We start from the raw sequence: 13533 nt of genomic DNA, 5'->3' as shown, positions 1-13533 counted from the left end.
CATCATTTTTTAAATGTCCCACCACTCTAAGTCTCTAGGGGCACAAGAAAGTACCATCCTTTTATTCCTAGACTCACTTACTGAAGAGGTAAACAGGGAGAAGAAATCCTCCCAATACGATTGCCGGTAAGTTTCATTTCTTTTTTATCTTATGTAGGTTCCGCTCCGGAAACCGAAGACACATGAAAAGCAGGGTTGATGTCAATCATCATAAATACCATTTCACTGAAATCTTCACTTTGCCATAAACTCTGGCTATAGATACAGAATGCTATACAATCAATGCTCACGTTTCAGAGATCAGATACTAAAGAAGTCCCATTGAGAATATTTTCACTGAAATACAAGGGTCTTGAAATGCACATAAAAGCAAGTCAGAACTGGCCGCCCACTTCCCGAGCGATTCGCCAGAACACAGTGTAATGCTGCGTCACCTGTCCTCAGTCCGCACTGGTTCCCCATCCTCCTGTCATTCCCACACAAGTCCCGAAAAGACCAGGCCTGGGGGGAAAGTGAATGTTTTCAAAGGAAATCTTGAGGATATTCAAAAAAGCCTGGAGAGAGGGCTAAACTGGGTGCCTCACCAGGACAGTCAGAGAGAGATGGGGTCTCAAGGTAAGAGACAGAAGGCTGGCAGGCCTTGAGCTGGTAACTGTGGAAGGGGACCACAGTGTCCGTTGGGGCTGGCGATAACAAGACTAAAGAAACTCACCGGGTAACCTAAAATGGAAAAACTAAGGAGCCCAGTGAGTATATGTAGGAAGCTCTCGGTAGGGCAGTTTGTCTGGAAAATGGACAAAACTAGTATATAACGGCTGAGCTTTAGGCCAGAAGCCCACAGATGGATGAAAATGTGTGGGGTTCAGAGCAGATTTTCTCCTATTGGTCAATGGCAGTAGAGGGGTGTGGGGGTACTGGAAACACATGCATCTATTACAAGCATCCGAGTATATTTTTTGCTTCTTATCTTGTGGAATTTATTCTTGCAATTTCAAAGACATCCTAAATACTTCCTAAACCGAGGTACGGCAAATCATGGTGCCTGTTTGACCATCTTCATAAAATTTTATCACATCTAACTCTCACTGCAAAGGGACTGATTTTTCAGGCATCTTTTTCACTTAGTGAACTTTTATTTAATGAACTTTTGGATGATATGATTATAGGATGAAAAACATCTGAAACACTAGCAGCAAATTAAACCTAATAGTCATCAAATAGCTTGTAAAGTCCCAGTGCATATGAAGAACAGTACAGTTTACAAGCTATTGGCAAAAGAAGCTGGCTCCTTCTGCTTGCCAGCCAAAGGCACGGCCACATGCCAGCTGCATAAATGTAGTTTGTAATTCACTTAGCTGACCAGATTTAAAATTATGCAATTCTAAAGCTAATATTCTTTCACTTTATGTATTTCTGAAGTGTAACTGACATTCAACATTGTATTAGTTTCAGGTGTACAACATAATGATCTGATATTTACAAACACTGTGAAATAATCACCACCATCAGTCTAGTTAACATCCGTCACCATACAGTTACAGAATCCTTTTTCTTGTGGTAAGAACTTTTAAGATCTACTCTCTTAGAGATGTTCAACTATCCAATATAATATTATGAACTATAGGCACCATGCTGTATATTACTTCCTCAGGCTTTATTTATTTTATGATTGGAAGATTGTGCATTTTGACTCACTTTACCCATTTTGCCCACTCCCCACCCCCCGCCTCTGGCAACTACCAACCTATTCTCTGTATGTATGAGCTGAAACTAATTTTCTTGTTTGGGGAGGTCACAGTACTGCCATTATTTTTATATAAGGAGAGGCTCTGTTCCTACTCTTATATCACATTATCTTATTTAAATACTTTATATTTATATCACAGGAAATCGTATCACATTCATTAGCATGTGTCTTCATTTATTTTTTAGTAGGGATTTCACATAGAAAACCATGCTTTGCCTTCCTTCTTTTCTGTCCAAATCCTAACTATCTATGCCACTTTTCTCTCCGACGCCCTCATCCAGTCTCATCACTTTAAATACCATCTACACTTGGATGACTCCCAAAGGCACCATTTTCCAGCCCTACGCAACTCTGCATCTCTCCAAGAGTATCAGGTGGGTATCTCAAATGTAACAGATCACAAACAAAACTCTTAGGGTCCCCCCAAACCTCCCTCTTCATTCCCCATCTCAGTAAACAGCAACCCCAAACACCAATTCTTCTTGCTCACACCCACACCAACCTAGCAGGCTCTCCCTTTGCTGTATCCTGACCTTCACCACTTCACATCATTCTGTAACCACCACACTAACTAAGCCATGCCTGGACCACGAGAAAGGCCTCTTGGAAGCTATACTGATTCTATTCTTACCCCCAAAGTCTGTTCTCCACTCAGGACCGAGAAAAATCACTTGAAAGCATAAAGAGGATCACATCACTATATTCCTCAAACCTCTCCAGTGGTATCCAATTATGTTTAGAGTAGAATCCAGCTCTTTATCATGCCTACAAGATCTGGCTCCCACCTACCACTGATCTCATTTCATATCGCTCTCCCTCCCCATAACCACCCCAGCTCAAGGCCAGCCAAACTGGCTGCCTTCCTAGCCCTCCATCATGCCAAGCTCCGCCATCATCAAAGGCCCTTCTTTTAGCTCGTTGTTCCCTCTGCCTAACCACTTCTCCCCAGATTCCTTCGCTCCATTCAGATCTCTGCACAGAATCTCCCCCTCGTTCTCCCTGCCCCCACCCCACAGGAGCCTTTCCAGATCACTCTCTGTAGAGCCCCATCCAGTCCCTCGCTTTGTTTTCATTTTTACACCACTTACGACTACCTGAAATTATGTTATCTATTTAGTTATTTACTTCATTCACAAAACAGTATGTAGTGAGCACCCATCATGAGCAAGGTGCTCGGTCACCCCCACCAGATCTAAGCTCCGGGGAAACATGGACACATCTGTCTGGTGACCACTGAACCTCTAGTGCCCAGAGGACTGCCTTGGCACATAGTGGGCATCAGTACACATTTGCTGAATGGGTCAAGCGTGCCACCCGCTGAGGCCATCTCCTTCCCTGGGGACTCCCACCACAGAGCTCTTCCTGTCTACCAGATAGGACTCCAGTTATGGGACACAGAATGTCCACCACGTCCCTTCAGACATAGTCATCTGGACAATCAGCGTTTCAAGCCTGAGACGGGTCCCTAGCCCTGGGCCTGTCTGTCTTGACTGACTGCCCTTCCCTCCCGCTCCAGCGCCCAGCACCCTGCGAGTTCCCCACACGGCCGCGCCACTGGGATTTGTCCCGTAGGGACACGGGAGCACCTGGTCCACGTGGTGGGAGCTGACCAGGCAGTCTGTGTCAAACAAGCCATCTTTTCTCAAAAGAGAGTGTCTGAAATCCAGGTGCACGGGTCAGACCGCCTCCCTGGCTCATGGTGGTCCTGCCCCCAGGGCCCACGAGACCTTCAGCGTCAGCCGGCTGGCAGGCCTCGGCGCGTTCTCAGCTCGCTTCTGGAAACACGACTGTTAAGGACATATCTTTGCCTCTTTCAACTGCCACGGAGGTAAAATGTTTACCTGTCGTGATGAGTAAATACGTTTCTTTCCAAAATGGAAGATCATTTGTTAACTGTGAAATTATCCGATCACAAATAAAAATAAAGGTAACTATGAAATGTAATTAAGTCATCTTTCAAAAAAACCCCAGCAGCTGTAGTGGTAGAAAGAAAAAAAGAAAAAGAAAATGCAAATCTTTTCAAGGTCTAGAGGTCTCAGCAAATAGGTATTTAAAATTCTCATTTTCATTACGCATTCACATTTTATTTGTTAGCTTAGAATTGCCCTGCCAAATAGGGTTGCCGTATATTCGCCAAGCACTGTTACCTTTGAAGCATTCTCACGTAAGCAATCTCTTTTAGCAGGGCAGGATGCATTTCTGTCTGGGGCCCAGAGAAGTCCAACAATTCACCTAACACCCCATAGTAAAAGTGGCAGAACCTAGTAGGTACCAGAACCCAGATATGCCGAGGTCCAGCCCGGTGTCCCTCCTCTCCTTCTATAATAGAAAAGTCAGAGTGGTTCCCTGAAAATCACATCCTACTATCAACTGAAAATATTTCCCTTAACTGCAAAAGGAAAAAACAAAACAAAACACATATATTCACCAGTGGTTGAAGGTGATGGAAAGATGCATTGGTCCTGGAGCTCTGGACAGAGAGGGAGTTTCACAAACTCTTCCAACAAACGCCAGTTCCTACAATGAAAACATACAGAACATCTGGTTTGAATCAGGCACCTGCGGCCTCTCTCCACGGAGGCCATCCAAACACCCACTGCAAGGCACCCTGTTTGGACTTAAAGCGCCCCCCCACCCCCACCCTTCCAGCCCACTCCCTTCCCACTCTGACTTCCCAGGTAGAACAAGCATCTTCAGTTCACCAGCTGAAATGGTCCCACTTAGAATCACTGGATCTTGGGCAGAAAGAAGCATTAGAGATCATGTACAATGGGGATCATGAAGTAAAAGCCCAGTTAGTCACATCTAGCCTGCAGAGGTATTACACTGAGCTACAGGATATGTTTAGAAAACGTAAGCCAAACTGAAAAAACAGATGTCATAAAACCCAGATTTCTGGAACCAAAACCTCTGGCTTCTCTTAAAAAAACAACAGAGAATCTGTCAAAATGGCCCATATTCAGGTCTGAACGTGATCAGCTGCTTCTAAGCAGTAGCTGCCCTTCCTAGGCAAGCTTGGTGACCCAATACGCCACAGTCCCCACCACTCCCTACTGTCTCAACACAGAGAAGAAGTGTAATTACCACTGCCCTTGCATTATTGTTTTTCTTGGGGTACAGAAATATTTCCCTCTACCTATGATTTTAACAAAAATGGGGAAACAGAAGAAAAGGGGGTTGTGAGTTTCAAAGAAAAAAAATGGTAAAGCACATACAGAACTTTGGTAACCTCGCTCCTGTGGACATTTGCAATCCCTGAACAAGTACAGCACTCCCCATTTATTTATTGATTGACTGATTGATAGATTGATTGTTAATCCTCACCCGGGGATGTTTTTCCATTGATTTTTAGATAGACTGGAAGGGAAAGAGAAACATCAATGTGAGAGAGACACATTGACTGACTGCCTCCCGCACGACCCTGACCAGGGCCAGGGATGGAACCTGCAACTCAGGGAGGTGCCCTTGACCGGGAAGTGAATCCGCATCCTCTGGTCCACAGGCCAACACTCTCACTGCAGAGCGAAACCGGCCAAGGCAACGCTCCCATTCTATGGAAGTGGAAGCAGAAAACTGACTTGCCCACGTCCACAGTTAGGGGCAGAGCTAATTCTAGAATCTAGTCTCTTGACTGCCAATCCACGAGCTTTCACTATGCCCCACTGTGTACTAGTCTTACAGCACAAAGCAAAAAATAAATATTACACATACATATACGAGAGAGGCAGAGATCTGCGATGTCTCAAAAATAATACTAAAAGGAAATACAGTTGAAGTATCCAACCCACTTTATACTAAAATCCCCACCATACCTTCATTTGTCAACAAATATAAGAGTAAATTATATCAGGTTCCCTAACGGTTTGTTTCCCAATGTGACATTTTTCAATAATTCTGCTCTTTAAATACAAAAAAAAGTCTCAAAAATAAAATGCATCTACTACTTCAAAAATGTTCAGTTAATGTCCCAAACTGTCTCACATATAATCTTTATCTAGAAAAATTTCCCTTTACAAGGCTATAAATAAGCATATGTGCAAGGTGCTAGCATCGTAATAAATGAACAATGTTCAACTGTAAGACCTTGGTGGGAGTTATTTATACCAGCCCCTGAAAGAATGTATTGATTCATTCACTCAGCGGACATCGCTGAACCTTACTGCGCCAGGCAGTGAGCGAGGTGACTGAGACAGAGACGAGCAAGCCCCAGTCCTTGCCCTCATTGCTCTGTCCGGGTAGAAGACAGGTGCAGGCTCTCAGGGAGAATTTGAAAACAAGGGGTAAATGTGAAGATCTGGGCAGTGTGGGTTGTGGGAGCTCTGGGCAGCGGCCCCTGGTGCAGCTGGTGAACAGACGCTGCCCCCCGCGGAGAGGCCTGGGCAAGCCCTGCAGCGGGCATGGGAGTGGGCCGGCTGGCAGCAGGCTGAGGGCTGGGACCCCGCGGGCACAGCAAGGACTGCCAACAGCCCCTCCCGGGAGGCCGAGTCCAGGTCTCCATCACCTCGGGGGGCTTTAACCCCTGCCTTATGCCAAGTGTCCCAACACCTGCTGAGACTCGATGCGCAGCCCAGCACGTGCCTTCTTGGAAGTTTATCTCGCCAGGTGCCCTCACCCAGAGGGCCACCTGCTCCCTGGTAATGTCCACTTATGACTCCCTCCAGGTAACCAGTGCTGTCCAGTGTCTGCAGGGCTGAAGAAACAAGGTCTCTGAGAAGACAATCAACAGATTTTCTCCTGTGCCAGTCACAAGACGGTCCTGTCTCCACCTCAGGGCCTGGCTCTCCAGGGCCAGGATCTACTATGAAGTCAAAGCCTCAAGCCGGAGATTTTGTGAGAAAATGGCCCAGTACCTCTGCCCATCAAATCCCCAGGAGGAGTTCTCCTGATCTGGGCTGAGGCAAAGCTTGGGGGTGGGGTGGGGGGTGGAGACAGCGTACCCCAAGACAAGCTTTAGGAAAGGGGCGTAAAGAAGGGTGAAGACCAAATCTATGGCCGTGGTCAGGGCTCAGACCTCAGGGCCAGGCCAAGGAAACGAGAACAGCTTCCCCGCTCTCTGGGCGGTCTGCTCATTCTAAAAGAACTTTCTGGGCCCCAGACCCATCAAAGCAGAATCTTGGATTTGGAGGCCCGAGAATTACTCAGGTGATTCTGATGCCCCACTCCGGTACCCATTTGGAAAAGGATATCTTTCACCCAGGGGTCTCAGGGGCTCCCAAACAAGCTCCTGAAGCTCATTTTTCAGCAGCTTTGAGGCAGGATTCAAGGATCCAGGCTGCGTGGGAGTTAAATATTCTTAGTACATGTACTCACTCCCTACATCACATTATGACAACTATCACTTAACTCCTTTTTATTTTAAGTAAATAAAAATACATAAATGCCAGCAGCCAGGATAGAAACTAGGAAAGTGAAGGCAGCCCCCTCCTTGCTCCAGTCCCTTATACCATGACCCAAAGCCAGTGCCTCCAGACACGCCGCTCGGGTTGTGGCGTCTCAGCGCAGACATGAGCCCTCGCTCACCTGTGTGGACTCGTGCTGGCAGGACAGAGGGTCTGGGAGCATCCAGTCATCACAGTGGCCTTCGAGGAATAGCTCCAAGCTACACAGCCCTCCGAGCAGGTCCTTACTGCCCGAGAGCAGGACACTGCAGACCAGTGCAGAGCCCGGAAGCCCTCCGCGCCACCTGAGCACTGCTCTTCCCACATGTCCCCTCCGCGGCCAAGTAACAACCTGAGCAATCTCAAGCCAAGAATGGCAAAGTAAACGCTGTGTACTACGACGATGACAGAGCGAAGTAAGCTGGTTCCTCAAATGGACCAGCCTAGAGAAACTCATGGCTGACAAAGGTCCAACAGCAACGCACAGTGTCCTTCACTAGGACAAGAGTCCCCTTCAACTTGAGGATTCTTCACGTGAGTCATAACGCAAATTTGGAAGAGCATGGGTGGGAAGGAGGTCTAGGAAAAGCTCAAGATGCGAACTGGCCTCTTCTGGTGGTCCTCAGTTTTTAGGAGATCCATTATTCCCTACAGTACCACCATATCCTCACCTGAAACAAGACCTTTCTCTGACCCAGCCCTCCAGAAGAAATCACAGGAGTCGCTCCAGGCCCCTGCGTCCTTCAGCTGTATCGTCATCTCTACCCTCGCCAAAGAATCAAGAGCAATACAGGATGCTAGGAAAGTCACCCGGGGCACCTCCATTCCTCCCAAACACCAGTCCAGACCAGCCAACCAGCTCTGAACCAATGGGAGCCTCTCTGGTTACATATTCTCACAGCACCACGCATGTCTCCATCACGGCACGAAGCACTTACTCACGCTTGCCTTTTTGTCGTTTTAAGGGGTCTTTTGTTTGTTTGACTGGCTTCACTGGATCCCAATACACTGCCTTCAACCCTCCTGGTTGTTTCAAGAATATATCTCAAGTTTCATGTCTCTCAGCCCAAAGATGATCAAGCCAACCCATTTCCCAACTACTTTGTCTGGCCACTGGCCTCTGAACTCTAAGCGGCCACTAATTAGTCCACTAGTTTAGTGGACCTTAGAAGGACCCTGCTTAGGAAGCTAGTCTAGAATTGGAGAAAATTAACAACTGACCTTGAGAGGCTGACCAACTCAGGAAGGAAATAAATCAGAAAGAGTTATCTTTTTATTTCTTTTGTGCAGTGTTTTTTTCTTAAATCACACTACATTTATTATTTTTTAAGATAACTTTCTAATACAAGCAAAACAAACTATTTTTTTGACCTTGAAGAGCACGCCCCTATTTCCTAGAGCCAATCCCCCTGGAGCCATGCCCAGGGCCACATCCTTAGGGCGTGAACACCACCGAAGCTTCCAAGATGCTCAATGCCAAGGTGGCTCGAGCATCTCTCAACCCTGGTCCCATCGTCCAGCTGTCCTCCCTGCACACCCCTTGGCGGAGGAAAGTGGGTTTGGAGGAGCTCTTTAAAGTTCTCCCACCCACTCCGCAGATTCAGTAGGAGGGACAATGAATGTTTCCAAGTCCTCTAAATGACACAAACGCTCATAAAGTAGAATAAAATTAGTTTAAAAAATAGGAAAAGGATTTTCAGCTCCCCATTAAAAAAAAAAGCTCGCCTACTTTAAATGATTCACGGTGTCTTCATACTTTCTTCCTCCCCAAGCTGGTGGTTCCCTCCCTCCTCCCCTGAGCACCCCTCGCAGATGGCCAGCGGTTCCTTCGCCTCAAGGGCCTTGGCATTTGCTAGGCTTTCTGCCAGCAAAGCCCAACATTAAATTTTTCAAAACTTATTTTTTTTTTAAAAACCAAAGATGTTACCTTTTAAATATTCTGGATTTGTGGCTTCTCCTTAAAAATACCGAGCTTTGGCAACATCAGGCCTCAAGGACAGCATCTGGTGGAGCTGGGCAGCTCTTCCCCTAGATGGGCAAGGCTCTCAGGCTCCTCTCCCCCAACGCCAAGGTCAAGGGTCACATGCCATTATCATGGTGCCCGCCCTGCTTTGTCCTCAGGAAGAGAAATGTTTTCGATCAACAGCAGGGAAATGAAAGACCAAGAGGGTCCTGTGTGTCCAAAGGAAGGGGAGACAGCCACACATTCCTGGGGGTTTGATTTGTGACCTCCCGCCCTTCATTGCGTGTTACCTGCCTGACCTCTGAGGCTTGGACCCCTGGACTATAACTCTTTAGGAACAAGTTTCTTACTCTAAGTTAGCAAACACGCTTTAAAACAAAAACACTGGAAAAGAAAACAGCTGCAGTACACAGTATCCCATTCCCCCGTGAACATTTTGGTTCTTTGGTCTCACCTTTCCTGAGAATGTGGGATCCTGCTTGCAGCCACCAAAAGGAAGGTCCCACCCCTTATGCATGACCACATCCAGGTAAATAAACAGGACTTCTTTTTTCCATTGAAACTGTTGCTCTAGATGTAGGAGAGAGAAAAGGCCCCCAGGGTGCGCATTCCCCCACCTTTCCCATCACACCCCACCTCCACCCCCACAGAACGTGCTTGGAATGCAAGTGCCCAGAAAAGGGGGCGGGCAAAGGCAGAGAACCCAGGGAACTTGCCCAGCCAGTGTTTTTAGTGCAGTTGTTTCCAATCAGGCTACACAGAAGAATCACCTGGGCTCCAGACTGATGGAGAAATTTTAATAGCCTCCTCCTCAGGTGACACCCTGCATACTGCCCAGCACTGACCTATTCATCCCATGGCATTTGGGAACAATTCATTTAAAAAATGGTGACCCCTAGCACCCTTGGCAGCCAGGCAGGACGTGCCTCTCCAGTCAGATACCGCAGCTGTACTGTCCTGCAAGTCGCCACGAGCCACATGTGGCCGCCGAGTCCTTGAAATGTGGCCAGGGTGACTCCCGACGTACTGTGATGATAACACACACTGGCGTGAAAAAAAAAAGAATGTGAAGTTTCTCAATGATAGTTCCTATTACTGATTATACACTGAAATGATATTTTGGATATACTGGGTTAAAGAAAATAGGTACTTAAAGTTCATTTCACTTGTTTCCTTTTACTTTTTATTTATTTATTTATTTATTTAATCCTCATCTGAGGACATTTTTCCTTTTTTGTTGTTGTTGTTCAGATACAGTGGGAGGGAGAGAGAGAAACATCGACGTGAAACGGACACATCAAGTGGCTGCCACCCGCACGACCCAACCAGGGCCGGGGACAAACTGCAACCGAGGTACGTGCCCTTAGCAGGAACCGAACCCGGGTCTCTCTGGACCGCAGGCCGACGCTCTAACCGCTGAGCCAAACCGGCCAGGGCATCCTTTTTCCTTTTAATGTGGCTACTAGAAAATTTTCAATTCCACACGTGGCTGACGCCGTGTTTCTACTGCACAGCCGCACCGGAGGAGACACTCACATTCTAGCATGGGGGTTAGAATCGTAATGGAAAAAATGAGAACTTGGTCGAGCCTGGTCTCCACCTACCGCCTGCGGGATCCTGAGCGCGTTATCGATCGCCGGGTGTCCATTTCCTGGCCTGCGCATGAGCATGGTAACAAAGGTGGGCAGGCATATAAAAGGAACCTGAAGCACTGGGCACGCGTCTTCCTATGGCTGTACTCAACACCTGCGCCTTCTGCCTTCGTCCTTCCCTGGCGTCCTTAAGACCACAAAGTCTGAACCCGAGGTCTCCTGGCATCTAGTATACTAAGCACAACGCCCAGTTTGCCCGGTAACTGCAGATGGCACTGTGGCTCTCCATCCAGAGGGCACAAAGGAACCTGGGAGCACTGAGCTCCCCGCCCCTGCCGCTGCTCTGACTCTGTCCACGTGGAGCGGATCCTGGTACGCACACTACTCAAGACATGGGGCGTTCTGATGCTCATGGTCTGGGGGTCCCTCTGAGAGACACTGAGGAACTGTGACCAAACTGTCAGGGCTGCGTCTGGGCTTCCCCAGCCCACAGACAGGCCAGCCTGAAACAAGGCAGGTGTGGTCCAAGGAGAGGCCAGAAACTGACCCGGGTGTCCCCCAGCAGAGGGCTGCTTTCCTGACATCTTTTATTCTTATTTTTTCTTTATTGATTATTTTTTAGAGAGAGAAGAAGGGAGAGGGAGAGAGAGAAATATCGACGAGAGAGAACATCGATTGGCCGCCTCCTGCATGCCCCCACTGGGAATTAAGCCCACAACCTGGGCATGTGCCCTGACCAGGAAGCAAACCTGCGACCTCTTGGTGCATGGGTCAACGCTCAATCACTGAGCCACACCGGCCAGGCTCCTGACATCTTTTAAACTTAGGTGGGAAATGACTGTCTGCCCTAAGCATTGGTTCAAACACCTACTGCCATCACACAAGGCCCTTAAGAGGATTAAAAATATGGACAATTTCAAGATGCCCAATAGCTTGGCAACTGGGTTTAAAACGCTGAGCGGTGTAGCATCCCCACCAGCAACATATGAGAAGGACAGGACAGGTACACTTTCTGCCCTTGCCTGGGACCCAGAAGCACCAGCTCTGGCCTGAACTCTTTGGATGTCAGGCCAACCTTCAGGCTCTTCTGCAGAAGGGTTTCTCCTGCTCTCCCAGGAGCCCAGAAAGGGGCCGGGACTTCCACGCACAGACCTGCCAGTCCCGGCGCCTGTGTATTCCGGGGCTTTCGGCCGCTGGAAGAGGTCGTTCCCTGACCGGGAGTGCCGGACTGTGTGTGCCGACTGACGGAGCACACAGCTGGATCAACCCCAGGAGGCCCACCGGCAGGAAAACGCACTCTCCTTATTTAAACCAGCCACCGCTCCTTTCCTGTTGAAATCCCCTCGGTGCTAAGCTGTTCCTTCTCAAAGCAGGACCACAGAGCAATTTCTCGGAGAACATATAAATATCCTTCTCCAGCAATATTTTGGTAAAATATGGCCAAGAGACTCAACCTTTTCCTGCTTCTTAGGGCAAATTTGTTCTCTTTGGGAAAAAATACAATGTGAACGAATCGCTACATTCTCCCGAAGTATGAGCTGCCTCGGATCTCCTTGGAGAGGGCACACAGGGACTAGGCACTGACCTGAAAACTCGGACATCTTTATTTTTAATGCAGGAAAATGATCCAGGGGTGTGCAGAGTATAGTAACACAACCTACACTCTGACTCTGGACCCCACACCGCAGTTTCCCCCACATCACCCACCCTCGGAGTCTGCTTCTCATTCCTCCACCCCCACCCACCTCCGTCTCCCAGACAGAATACACGGTAACATGAACATAACTGTGTCTCCAGGTAGTCACGCAAGCAAACAATCCAGCCCACACATAATAAAAAGCAATTCAAAGTGAGAGCAGATCTTGTTGAACACCAGCGGGAGGGAATTAAACCCTCAATGCATGGGAACTGTCTTTAAAGTCCTTCTTCCTTCCCACCACCGATACCCCCCACAGACAGCAGCTGTTCTAGAAACTCTCCTCTCCGCTCCATCTCCCCACTCCCCACTCCCCACCCCCCTGCTCATCAATGCGCTTTCCTTTCCGGTACCACCCTTCCATCTTCTCTCACAAGTCCTGGGCCTTTTCAGGTGTAAAGAAAGCCCCTCCTTACACACACACACACACACACACACACACGCACGCACGTGTGCTGACCAACCCCAACTCCTGGTCCCCCAACTCGGCCTCTCCTCATTGCCCTGACACTGTATGAAAAATGCCCAGGAACTGAGTTACCATGAGAACATTTCCTTAGAAGGTAGGGTAACTGGGAAAGCTGAGGAACAGGCAACGAAACTGGCAGACAGAGAGAGCCCATGGACACTCACAATGGCGAGTGGCAAGCTGTAGTGAGCACGAAGCTAATGCTCAGTGTTGCTAAATGTCACCGCCCTGAACACCCGACCCAGACCCAGAAAAGATGCTCTTTACATCCAAGTTAGACCTCTGCTGCAGAGAGAACCCCGGCAGTAATACACCGTACCACCTGGGCTTCCAGAAACTTCCGGTCACACACGGGCTGAGTATATCCACCACTACTTGAATGGGGAGACTAGCATGTGGAGAGGGGTGTTTCCCAGGTGGGTCTCTGACTACAGAAGTTACAATGACCTGACTGTGTGAACTGCCGAGCCCCAGAAAGAACTGCTCAGGTGGCTCTGCCTGTACGGATGGCTTTGCCCCTTCACCCAGCACGCTGGAGTCGGCGGGGGAGGCGCGAGGAGGAAGAGGGAGAGTGTGGGGGGAATGACCAGCACGTGATGGAGAGCGGACCTGGCTGTGAAGGGCAGTGAGAGGAGCGATAAGGGACAGCCACGCGGCACAGCCAAAGTTCTGGCTCTGCCCCGGCTTA

The 13533-nt window shown here is 48.4% G+C and overlaps 1 protein-coding gene across 1 annotated transcript in view; it reads right to left on the bottom strand.

Annotated features, from left to right (window-relative positions):
* The window catches only part of SORBS1 (sorbin and SH3 domain containing 1), a 201596-nt gene that overhangs the window by 165705 nt on the left and 22358 nt on the right, over window positions 1-13533 (bottom strand). The window contains exons 3-4 of the mRNA XM_036264595.1: window positions 9543-10132; window positions 4176-4264 (exon numbers count right to left, since the gene is read on the bottom strand). The gene's annotated coding sequence lies outside the window, so the exon portion shown is untranslated. The remainder of the gene's footprint in view (window positions 1-4175; window positions 4265-9542; window positions 10133-13533) is intronic.

The sequence above is a fragment of the Molossus molossus genome, unplaced genomic scaffold (genome assembly GCF_014108415.1).
Source record: "Molossus molossus isolate mMolMol1 unplaced genomic scaffold, mMolMol1.p scaffold_m16_p_17, whole genome shotgun sequence".
In the NCBI taxonomy this organism is placed as follows: Eukaryota; Metazoa; Chordata; class Mammalia; order Chiroptera; family Molossidae; genus Molossus; species Molossus molossus.
Note: the sequence above shows the minus strand (reverse complement) of the source record. Positions and strands in the feature narration are given on the sequence as shown.